Here is a 13,227-nt window from a genome sequence, read left to right on the forward strand (position 1 = left end):
TGTATCAATACCACTATGCACGAAGCTACGGGACGGATACCTGCGGTGGTTCACCATAACCAATTTCCAGCCAGACCATGGCATGAAGTCGTCGATTGCCCGACGGATCCGCGAGAATCACAAGAAATGTGCGTAACTAAGACACGTGAGCACCTGCAAGCGCAAGCTGATAGAAGGTTGAGGAGGCTGAGGAACAAGCGGTTTCATCGCCCATTGAGGGTAGGCGAGCTTGTATTAGTCAAGAAGCCGACGCCATCGAATCCAGAGCAAAAGGTATACCACAAATTTTCTCGACTTTATGTGGGACCATTCAAAATTATTCATACTTACGAGAATAATTCCTACAAGGTCCAGAGCATGGATGGCACCACAGAAAGTGTGTACAACGCAGCAAACCTTAAATTGTACCACACTCCAGCCGAGGGTATGGAAGAAGGCGGAGAAGACGAAGAAGACGAGGCAGAAGAAGAGGGGGAAGGAGATCAAGAAGAAGATGCCGTAGGAGAAGAAGAAGCCATGGAAGAAGATGTCCATATGATCCGGCCGACACCAATAGCCAGACCATGTTCAGAATGTGGAAACCTAGACAGCGACGTCCTGGAGTTCATAGCAATGATTCGTCAGATAGAACAAGAGAACGAAGCACTTCGAAAGGAGAATCATCAACGACGGAACGAGATTGTTGAAGCCAAGGAACTGCTTGAGTTTAGAAGGATGTCAGAAATTAATTGATGACGCCATAGTGATTCCAAAGTTATTAAAAATTTCATGTATGCACAAAATTTTTAAACGTAGCGTGGGAAATAATGCACCCTGGTGGGGGTATGATAAGCGTCATGCAATTGAAACTATGAGGAATTAATGAGGAATATATATTTCATTGTCAGAATAAATAGTATCTTACTGTACGTACAGTAAGAACAGGCCAGGCCGAGATGGCAGGTTTCACCATACCACAGACTCTTGTCTCCAGTGAGATTAACAAACACAATGGGGGGACAGAATTAGGTTTCTCAGAATTTGTCACAACAAGGAAAGAGAGAGGCTAGCTTGTTGCCAAAGTTTTCCTAGCCCGGGGCAGTCTTGGTAGTAGCAACAGCGCAGGGAGCCGTGTGCAAAATTCTGAGAAATGATGGCGAGGTATCTCCATGTAACTAGCCGGAGTGGGACACGGGGTTGGCAATAGAAGAAAAAAATATGAGCCTTCCCGGTCACGTGGGCAAGGTGGACCAATGGAAAAATTCACTTGACCAAAGCAAGGTGACAACTTCGTATTGTAAGAAGCACTAGCGAGGCTAACTCCGTGGATTAAACTTATAAAAAAAGGTCAAGTATCGATTCACAATAAAGTGGAATTTAGGAACCTTACTATACCATAAAACTTATATAAAGTTAATAATTGCGGGAGATTGCATGGTGTAATTCTGAGAATTCATGGACGCTATTCGTTGATTGGCTGAAAGCAAAGGACGCCACAATAGAGCGCGAAACCCCGAGCCGCGTTACGGCAGCTAAATTCGCGAATATATCCATTACCAGCGAACGATAATAGTTGAGAATTGGTATAGAGCATTTGAGAACATAATTACATCATTGGATCATATATTTAAGCCACCGGCCAAACCGCAAACTGTCGTATGAAGATATCGGGACTGTGCGTTCCAAGATGACCTCCGTTGAACTCGGAAGAGAGGGGATACAAGTATAAATATGAGGTCGTACACTAGGACGGAAGTACTTCTGACAAAGTGTTCGGGCGGACACCACGCCAGGGCTGCGAAAGTACTTCCGATATTGTGTTCGACCCGTGACCACGCCAGTGGTGTGCAAAAAGTACTTCTGACAAAGTGTTCGGGCGGACACCACGCCAGGGCTGCGAAAGTACTTCCGATATTGTGTTCGACCCGTGACCACGCCAGTGGTGTGCAAAAAGTACTTCTGACAAAGTGTTCGGGCGGATACCACGCCCGTGGTACGTGACTACTTTTGACAGTGTGTTCGAGCTGATAGCACGCCAGTGCTGCGAAAGTACTTCTGATATTGTGTTCGAGCAGTGACTACGCCAGGGGTGCGAGTGTGTACTTACTCATGGAGTAGAGTTCGAAGTATTATATTGTTACATAGTACAGTGATTCATGACGTGATGTAGCTCATAGTACAGTATGGAGCAGTATACTAGTATGAAGTGTTTCAAATAGACAGGACTCAGTAAAGCATAACTTACGGAGTGTGAGATTCTACCAACAGATTAGGAAGTGCGTTACATGAGAACGGTCATGAGTGTTTATGTCACCTAGTAAACAGTCGATTCTAAACTGATACCTGGTCAGCTACACGAACGTGAGACGGGAAATTCAAGAGCGCGCACGGGCCGTTGTAAAGGGGATCCCGAGGTATCCCACGTTCCTAGTGTCCGGGAAAGGAATGAAGAATGTAAATTTACATTAAGTGGGCTAGATACAAGGCCGAGAGTGTAAAATTTGTGAATAGAATTTAGGGTGGAAATTATTCCAAAGTGCAACAGTTAACTTATTTGTTTTTATTCAGAATGTGTACAGTTGGAAAGGGTCAAGGATTAATTCTTCAAGCTGGCATGAACACCAGCGGAATGCATTGCTAAAAACCGGAGGGGCTATGGCTTCTCGTCCGGTTTTAGCAGACTACAATGGCAGAGTTGAGTACCTTTTAATGTATTAATAGATAGCTATCGTTAGGGGGAGGAAATCATATTTTATCATGGTAACTTGATTGTGAAACGAGCCGTTACGGCTCGTATAAATTCAAAGATAGATAGACAAAGGGACAAATTAATATGTAGATTAGATCAAGCACTCATCATAATTTTGAGTATTAAATAGAGTATAGTAGGGTTGAGTTGTTCAGTCAAGTGCTTGAGTTGTGTGCTATGATTATGGAGCACGTTTAACATAAAGATAATGTAAATATTGATTTAGAAGTGCTTCCAAAGTGGGGTTCCGTTATCGGAACTTTTATAGATATTAAGGCATGTTGTTAAGATAATCCAGAGGTAGGATTGCCAAGTGATTTAAATTGTTGTGGGACGGGATGAAGTCCATTGATATGTGTGTAAATATCGCGAAGTTCGCCAGTGGACAAAATAATAATAGTCTGTACAAGGGTCGAAGTAGGACATCAGAATTTGGTAATGTGTAAAGGCGTGTTTAATAATAATCTTTGAGAATAAAGGCACGGGCCTAGTTGGATAGTATGATTGCAAATTAAAGTAATTTAAATGTGGAGATCACCTGTGCCGTGAATAATTATAATTTGTGCAGTGAATCCGGTTTTAACACTAAATGTTTGATTTAACGTTTTTTTGGACTCCATAATAACCATAAATAATCTTGGTAGAAACGAGATAGGCACTGTTATAATATGGTCACGCTATGTTTAAGATCCAGAGGGATTTGAGCCAAAGGTTGAGATTTGGAGTTTTGTGGGACAGAAATCCGGCCCGAAATGAAAGTGAATTGTACTGATGTTGATGAAGAAATAGATGGATCTTAAAGGCCCACATAGAGGTTGTATTTATATACCGGTGTATTGAGGGGCAGAATAGAGTCCACACACCGAGGGTTAATTGGTGAGAATGTTTTGAAGAGTTCCAATGGATAAATGGACTTCAAAATGGAAAAAGGAAGGAATAATTTAACACTTGCAGAGATTGGAGGTATTTGCCCAACTGCGAGGTGTTATGGGATTTGAGAATTGTCTTAGGAGCATATGGTCTCCATGAATTAACGGCAGTACGAAAATGAGGTGGCGGATTCGAACCCTAGTATGTCCTGACCGATATGAATTCGGATCTTGGTGATTTCTGTTTGGGAGAGAACGTATGTGACCAAATTATAAAGATGGGGAATAAAAATAAAGATTCTTGAAAGAAGTAATAATAATAATAATATTCCAAGTAAATCATATCTGGATTGATTAGTGCCAAAATAAATAGGAATTGTAAAAGGGGTTATGCGTTAAACATATTAAGAGTGGACTACCGTGTAACAGGCGAAATTATATTTTTTTAATAATAATAATAATAATGAAAATAAAAAAGGTACTTTTTTTTGGAAGAATTTACTTTTTTTTAAATTTGGACATAATTATGATGTTGGGAGTTGAAATGAAAAATTTGAGATTTTTAACTAATAATAATAATAAGGAGAATATTTGAAGAAGGAGAAGAAGAATAATCGACGAAGGTACTTTTATTTATTTCAGATGAAAATAAAATAACATCGCGAAAAGTTGAAATATTAGTCCGAGGATGATTACGGGTTACGATAATCATGATCTCCACAGATAATGATAATAATAATAATAATAATAATAATAATAATAATAATAATAATAATAATAATAATATTAATAATAATAATAATAAAAATAATATTTAATAATTTTTTTTATTTTATTTATTTATTTTTTTATTATTTCGGATGATGATGATGGATAATACTAGGGAAGTCAGCTGGCGAATTAACGGAATAATGTCAATTGGTTGTAAATAATAAGTTAAGTTAATATGTGTAAATGAAGGCAAATTCCTACATCTGGACCATTAGGTTGGAGTCCCTTTGTCGTATTCCTTCAACTAACGATTAGCATATCTTGGTTAGGAACCCGGGAGAGTTTGTAGTTTCCCGGGTTGGTCTCATCTCAATTAAAGTAGAGGCGATAACATGGTCCATGTGATCGCGCCTACTTAGCCAACAGGTTCTCGGTCCATGATCAAATATGGTCATGGTGTTAACGAAGGTAAATCTGATACCTTCAGATATCAACGGTTCTACCACCAAAATGGAAGGGTGGTCAAAAGTGACAAATATTATGTAATCATTTTTCAGGAATAATTTGCCAAATTACCGGCAAATCAAGGGTCAACAGATTTTGATTGTGTGTAAAATTTCATTTGTTTACTTAAATAAATGCTCCTTTAGCATTTGCAAGGAAACAGTTCCAGGTTCTTGTTCTTGTAGAATAGTAAACCCTTGGTGACCGTTTAAATATCCGTCCCCATTCCTAGGACGGAGCCTTCATAAATTCCCTTTGATCTGAATATATATAATTTGTGTGTTTCATGATGAGCCTTAAAGTTAGAGATTAGAGTGTCCCGTTCAACCCTGTTGTACTGATTGGATGGCGCCCTTACATTTAGTTTGAGATCTTATATCTCTAAACATTATATTTTATTGAGTAGTAGTTGCGATGGATTCGGACCGTAACACTCCCTGAGATAAATGCTGGTTGGGACTCAGGCTTTGAGCGGGTACAATATGACTACACACTTTTCATGTGATTTGTGGACAGTTTTGTTTATTTCATTAATAACTACTTGAGATTGAGTACAGCAATACTGGCACACAAATAGTTACTACCAAAAGGGCCAATGTCCCAAAAAGTTCCCCATATAGGCGAGTGTATGAATTTAAATCTTGAGGCTTACTGGCAAAAGAGCAAACGTCGCAGTTTTAATATGCATTTTAGAATTTCTTAGTTAAAACCGGTTATAACAGAAGGAAGGAGTACCCTATCAACATAAACTAAAGAGTTGCACACTTTACATCAGGTGTCACTTCTAACCTGAAAATAAAGCAGGATTTTCTGAAATGTTCGCTGCTTCTCCTGTAATATTAACATAATGTAACGTTGGCCCTTTTGGCTATCAATGAACGATATATTAGAAATCCTGCATGCAGTCATACATTAAATCAATCAATCAATCAATCAATCAATCAATCAATCAATCAATCAATCAATCAATCAATCAATCAATCAATCAATCAATCAATGTATCAGTCAATCAAGCAACCAACCGCAACTGATCTGCATTTAGGGCAGTCGCTCAGGTGGCAGATTGCATATCCGTTGTTTAACTAGTCTATTCTTTAAATAATTTGAAAGAATTTAGAAATTAATCTAACAGCTTTCTTGGCTAATTATTCCAATCCAATCAAGAGAAACACGTCCCTATTGCATTAGTAACAGGCAAGCCAGGTTTGTTTGAACATTATAACAGCTTTATTTGTATGAGATGCAACTTACTTCCAATGAGCATGTGTCCTCTTTATATCCTTGTGCTGCCCGGGGATGCTCAAATGCTCAATGAGAGATATCAAATAGAACTCCAGTCAAGAGCTCTCTGTATACGTCTCTAGAGGCTAGCTTCGGATTTGTGTGCAGTAAATTCACGGTCGACACATCATAGACAGGGAAAAAGATATGAAACTAGCCCTCATACTTCAAGAGAACTGGTTTCTGCAAACAACTGAAACGACGTTGACCGTTAGCAAATGGGCATTTTCTCTCTGCGGACAAGAGTGTTTACATAACTTTTGTGATATTGATGGACCAACTGAATGTCACCTAGACTAACACATAACGTCATTAATGAGGTTGCAAATAAAGATTACATGTTTCTTCATGCATACTGTAAGGCATGATCAAAAGTTTCCGTTTGAGGGCGTTGTTGTAGGGGACATGCTTCGTAGCGCGACTCCGATGCGGCTATGTAAGCACGGACATGTAGGCAAAGGGATTAGTGTGGTAATCTTGTCGTGCTGAGGTCCGTGCTTTCAATGCACCCACGTGAACTATGGCCACGTTATTAATAAATAGTCCAAACAGGACCAACGTGTTGTTATTCTATTCTTGCCTGCCGAAGGAAAAATGCCAGTGGATATCAATCGGAGAATGAAGACTGTGTATGGGGCAGCATGTCTGTCGAAAACCACCGTTTTGGAACGCTGCACTAAGTTCCAAACGGGTCGCGTTTCGATACAAGACGCCAGTCAACCCGGGAGGCCAGCCTCATCCATTACGGACAACAACAAGCGGGAGGTGGATGAGGCCTATAGTATTGATCTCTCCTCATGCGCTTATCATGCCTCCGGTTCCCTCAAAAATGCCTTCAAGTGTCGACGTTTCCCGTCGAATGTTGATGTTAACAGCCGGTTACGAACTTCTTTACGCAGCAGTAAACGGCGTTTTACCCCACGGGGATCGACAACCTGGTGCGTCGATGGGATGAGCGACCCAATGGTCACGGCGATTTTTCTGAATGATATCCATATTCAGGACTGCATGGCCGCCAAACAGAAGCTTTTAGATCGACCCTTATAGTTGCAAGGCAAGGGTATTTAAGAGTTGTAGTAAGGATTCGAAGGAGAGAGGTCATGAGTCTCTGGTAACAATGCACTGAGAGTATCGTTTCAGTGTATGTGGACCACCCTGGGATTACTAGTTATGTGAACATGAAAAGGTCCAAAGGAAAGCCGCACGATTTCTACTGGGTAATTTCCAACAAAGGGATAGAGTTACGGAAATGTGCAAACGTAAGGCTGAGAATACTTGGGAGTAAGGAGACGAGCTATTCAACTAAGCGGTATGATCTGAGCTGTCAGTGGAGAGATGGCGTGGAATGACATTAGTAGGCGCATAAGTTTGAGTGGTGTTTTAAAAAGATCACTTTTACCTGATAATAATAAGAACATCATTTTACATACAGATTCCATGAGACATCTGAATGAGGAAATCTTGTCTTGACATCTTGCACGTCCCATAGGTAAACCGAGAGCTTTCTGTACGCTTCCTTCGGAGACATGTGTGAACCTGTGCGCCAGGCTCAAATCTATCAGACAGTGGTGCTGTTGTTAAAATAAAGGTTTTCTACCTGCTTGGTCCACGTTCAGTTCTCGACAGTATAACGAATTTAAGACTGGTGTGATGCAATTTAATGGAGTGAGCTCGGTCGCAGTAAACACAGTTCAGGAGGTAAGAACCATCCGTCCTTCCCAGACATAGGCTCAGTTACAAATATAGACAGTGTGTTGGCTACTGAGTGTATGGTTCGAAGCAGTCCGAGTGAATGAAATCGCAGCAACGGTGAGCTCACGGCACACCATTCAGCTGACTCTCAGAAGTCAGTGCTGAGTGGCTCACTCACGAGTCAGTGAGACACAACTAGGGAATTCGATCCCGGCCCTTATTTCTGATATCGGGATTACAGGATTATACTTGGTCAGTCCTGGGATCTCGGGATTGAAGGTTAGCAAAGGAAAGCAAAGCAAAGTCTTCTCCGTACAGGCCATGAAGCCCCTTGGAGGGGTGGAATTTAAAGGCTTCCACTATCCTTAACCTCTGCACTTGATGGGGTGAAATGATTTGCTCTACGCCCCGCCACTTTTGCTCACGGGAATTAACCTGGTAATCATTTTTGGTGTAGGCTGAGTGAACCTCAGGGCCATATGCACCTCCGGAAGTGGAAATCTCATTTCTTAAATTTTACTACTTCCTGACGGGGATTCGAACCCACGTCCTTCCGGGCGAACCAAGCACGCTTTTACCGCCTCGGCCAGGCAGCCCCTGGAATTAAAGGTTACAAATAGTCTACAACTAAAAAGTAGAACATCTTACAGAAATCAGCTGTTTAATTACCAAATCGAAATTTAGACAAAATTACAATATTTTGCGGTGTACATCTAGCTAATGTAATCACTCTAACTAATCAGACTTAGGGTCAGACTAACCAGACATAAAATCACTCGGTCTCTATGGTAAAATTATTCTTTTCCAAGAATCAGTGAGATCTCTTTAACGCACATAAATTGAAAAACCTTATGTAACAAACTATGCAAATAAACTCTGAAAATTAACAACAATCTCTCTGAACATAGAATAAATAGACGACTTCCATGTTTCAATATAATAAGCAGGTAGAAAGTTTCTTAGCAAATAGAATTTTAAAATAACATTTCTCAGTAACATTTCATATTTCTCCTAAATATAAAGAAAACTAATTTAATAGGAACATTCTAATTTGAATTGCGAAAATATAATCTGAGAAATAACAACGCGTCCACTTTCCCTTCATCAAGCCTGCTTCTCAATTTGTTGCGGTGCGACGTAAAGCCCCTAGTAAAAAAAAAAGTTGCACATATATGCAGCTGCTAAGAAAGCACGTTCAGGTTCGATGGAAGTTTGAGTAATCGTTAGTAAATAATTATAAGCCTGCTCTAGGTTATAGCTCCGAGTAGAATTTGAAGAGCCGTATAGGCTAATTTCCTTCTTAACAATTCTGGAAAATTCATTTTCATTTAATGCTTCAGGAGACATAATTTTCATGCTGTTTTCTATTTCTAGCTGAATCTTTTCTTTGAGCGTCAAATCACATTTTTCTCTATTTGTTGGCTGTACTTGCATATTTTGTTCTTCCTCTTCGTCATACTTTTTACAATTTATTCTCTCAATTAAAGAAACAATGTGTTTTTTATCACGGCTTTGCTAAGACTTCAAAATGTACGCTTTATTTCATCATCGAACGCCAACGCCACATTGTCAGCATGAGGATTTTGTAGGTAGCATAATACCCCACTCAACTGATATTTTCGGCGTTTCATGCGCTTTTGTAAATGTATCTTGAATTTAAAAGCCAACTCAGAGTTATTGTCATTTAACTGCTTAAAATGAAATTTAAGGGCAGCATCAGCTGTGCATAAATTCGCATCAGTGAGACAGAGTGCTTCTACAGTTAATTTGACTGGAGCCAAGACATTAATGATTTCACCGATGAGCTCTAAATCGGACTCTTCCTACTGCACTGGATTACTCAAACGCATTGGAAGTTTCGCTTCACGCAGCCTATTTTGCAAATTTTTAAAAATGATAGCAATCCCGAAAATCCCGGGATACGGAAACTTAGTCCCGAAAATTACGGGATTGAAAAGCGGCCGGGATCCCGAAAACCGGGAATCTTGTAGACACAACGCACACACGGATCATTATGAGTACACTAGGCATTGACGGAACTTCCGCTGCTTTAATGAATTTTAATATTATTATAACTTTGTTGACAATCGACAATTCAACTCAACTCTCTAGCCTACCCCGTGACTATGAGTCATGCTCATGAATACTCTAAATTATCTGTTTTATACTGGGAAGTACCGCTCGGTGTTCTTTCAGTTCGTAACTCACATCATTGCACAAGATTTCAATCATCGAATCACGAGATCACCGGTGTACGTGGACCGTGAGTAAGTGAGCCGGCTGACGGAATAGCTTAAGCAACAGCACGTTGAATAAGAAAACTTCGAATACAGCGAATACTTCAAGTTCTATGAAATCATTTACGAAAATACTAGGCCAACAGTTGAGAATCTGCCACCTGGGCGACAAATGCTGACAGATTGTGTGTACAGATATTTTTTCATTTAATTCTATATACTTATTTAATGCAGTTGTCACTGTGGAGGAAAGGCTTTGTAACATCAGGAGAAACCTGAATCTGAATGTTGGATGAGCGTAGAAAAGTAGTTCATAGAATGAAAATCAGGTGGCAGCAGGGAGCAGTGAACGCTGTTGCTGCTATCAATACACGCGAAACGTAAACGGAATCGAATGAATCGATTCAATAAAATGAATCGAATACCCCAATACTAATACACATGCAGTTATGCAGATTTAGCAGTTTCATTCACACTAGAGGAGGAGGCGACGACTGAGGGTGTCTCATGGCCGTACATGAGGCTACAGTATCTTACAGTATTCTGTACTAGCTAAAGCACGCGTTTCTCGTGTGGACTTATGAGTGGTTGTGACCCATTTTCGAACACTCCCATTACAGTGGAAACAAAGAATGTGGAGAAAGACCAGTTCGTGTCCCATTTGCAATCACTGTAAAATTATCAGCAGCCTATCAGGATTTTTCCAACGTCCATGCAAGAAGTGGGCTGTTAATTGGGGCGTACTCCCCACAAACGTGTGGTAAGAGTTCTCCCAACCCGTCCCCTCTCGCTTGAACGTTTTTGGAGGTACAGTAATATCAGTCTATAATTTTCAATATAATTATTCTATCTGTAGACATCCATCGTTGATGTAGCCTTTGTCGTTATCTACGTGTTTACTTATGACATGGAGTACATTGAGACGAAGTGAAGCAAGCCTTGTGCTTTATATAATGGATACTCTTACAGAAATTTACGGAAAAGTCAGGGATGTTTGGTGACATGGATTTTAACTTTTTTGCTTTACGTCGCACCCACACAGATAGGTCTTATGGCGACGATGGGAGAGGAAAGGCTTAGGAGTGGGAAGAAAGCGTCCGTGGCCTTAATTAAGGTACAGCTCCAGCTTTTGCATGGTGTGAAAATAGGAAACCACAGAAAACCGTCTGCAGGGCCGCCGATAGTTGGGTTCGAACCCACTATCTCCCAAATGCAATCTCGTTTTTTCGCACAATCATTATAGAATAATCACGTCATAAACTTACTTTAATATAAACAATTTCTTAAGATTAAGTTTTTGAACCTTGTACATCTAATCCCAAATTACAGACAAAATTATAATTTTATTTATATAGGTGAAAGTAGGGTGGGTGGCTGCGCGTTTTAACGCTCTATGGAGACAAGCTCTGCATTCGGGAAATACGCGGGTTCGAACCCAACCATCAGCTGTTTTGAGATGATTTTCTGTGGTTTAATATTTTCACTTCAAGGCAAATGGTGGGACAGTTGCTATCCATAGGCCAGAGCTGAGTTCTCCTACCCCCTTAACCAATTTCAATCACCACAACACATTTCATCTTCATTAGTTCCTCAACTGAGGTTGGTGCCAGGAAGGGCATCAGGCCGTAGAAACATGTATAAGTTAAATTAATCTCATCTCATCCCCAACCGGTATCAAGAAACGAGACTCAGGGGTAGATATACATACAGATAGATGAACGTGGGGTAATTATCTTTTGAGCAGTTGTTTACTTAACGTATGAATATTTGAACAGTTTGAGCATTATTTAGGCAGTAATTTAATAGTGCCCCCTACTGTATAAGAATGTGTCATTTTACCACTACCAGGCGAGTTGACCGTGCGGTTAGGGGCGCGCAGCTGTGAGCTCGCATCCGTGAGCTAGTGGGTTCGAACCCATTTTCACACCAATCAAATGCTGATGCTGTAACTTAATTAAGGCCATGGCCGCTTCCTTCCGATTCCTAGGCCCTTCCTCTCCCATCGTCGGTCACCATAAGACCTATCTGTGTCGGTGCGACTTAAAGCAAATGGCAAGAAAAGTATTTTACCGCTATGTCTTATATGAGTTATAATTGCTTCAAAAAGCAGTGTTAGAGCAAAATCCTTTGTTTTGAAATTGGAAAGTGTATAATTCAGCGGTTTTAATACTCCCATCTTTTGTCCTACCGGTTAAAAACATTTGACCGCCATTACACCCACAAACTACTGGTAACCCTAAATAAAATGTTCATTTGAATCCTGCTAACTCTCTGTCAATTCCGAATAAGGCATCAGACTCAGTCGGTACGTGTAAGTGACATAATGTTTCAACATAAGAATCCTAGCACGTAGTTTTCCCCAGTTACTTGAGGCATGTCTTCCTGTATCAGTCCTTCAGTAGGGAACTCCCTGCGGCAACTTGAGTGTTTGTAAGTCATTATGTTCTCACTGATAAGAGTGGTCGCAAATGGGACTGATCGCAAATGGACGACACTTTATCGGTAAGGATTTAAGTGGTTAATGACGAAAAATGAAATATGAATTATAAATTACCTCACTACGAGATAAATAAGGAGAAAGAGTTTGCTAGAACGAGGAGTAGCTATAATGAAATTAACTACGATCTGGAAGAGCAGGAGAATTACTAATTTTACGAAACTCCGTCTCGTTTAAACATTGTAACCTGTTTTCTTCTTTTTTTTTCAATTTGCTTTACGTCGCTCCGAAACAGATAGGTCTTACGACAATGATGGGATAGGAAAGGCCTAAGAGTAGGTATTGAAGTACAAGTCCAGCATTTGCCTAGTGTGAGAATGGGAAACCACGGAAAACCATATTCAAAACTGCCGACAGTGAGGTTTGAACCCACTATCTCCCGGATACAAAATCACAACTACGCGCCCCTAACCACACGGCTAACTCTCCCATCACCTTGTATTTTCTGTTTTCTCATATTGCTGTGAGACCTGTACCGTAAAGGTTTTGGGCAGAAAACGCATCGATGTCTTTGAAATATTGTGTTGGTGAAGAATGCTACGTGTGCCTTGGACCGCAAGAAGAATCAACGCGATCATTCTTCAGGAGCTGAAGATTTTCAAACGCCTTTCTTCTCGTATCAATGAAAGAATACTGCAGTTCGTTGGACACATTGCCACGACAATGATGCTTTTTGTTTAAAGGGGCCTAACATCTAGGTCATCAGCC

The sequence above is a fragment of the Anabrus simplex genome, chromosome 7 (genome assembly GCF_040414725.1).
Source record: "Anabrus simplex isolate iqAnaSimp1 chromosome 7, ASM4041472v1, whole genome shotgun sequence".
NCBI lineage: Eukaryota > Metazoa > Arthropoda > Insecta > Orthoptera > Tettigoniidae > Anabrus > Anabrus simplex.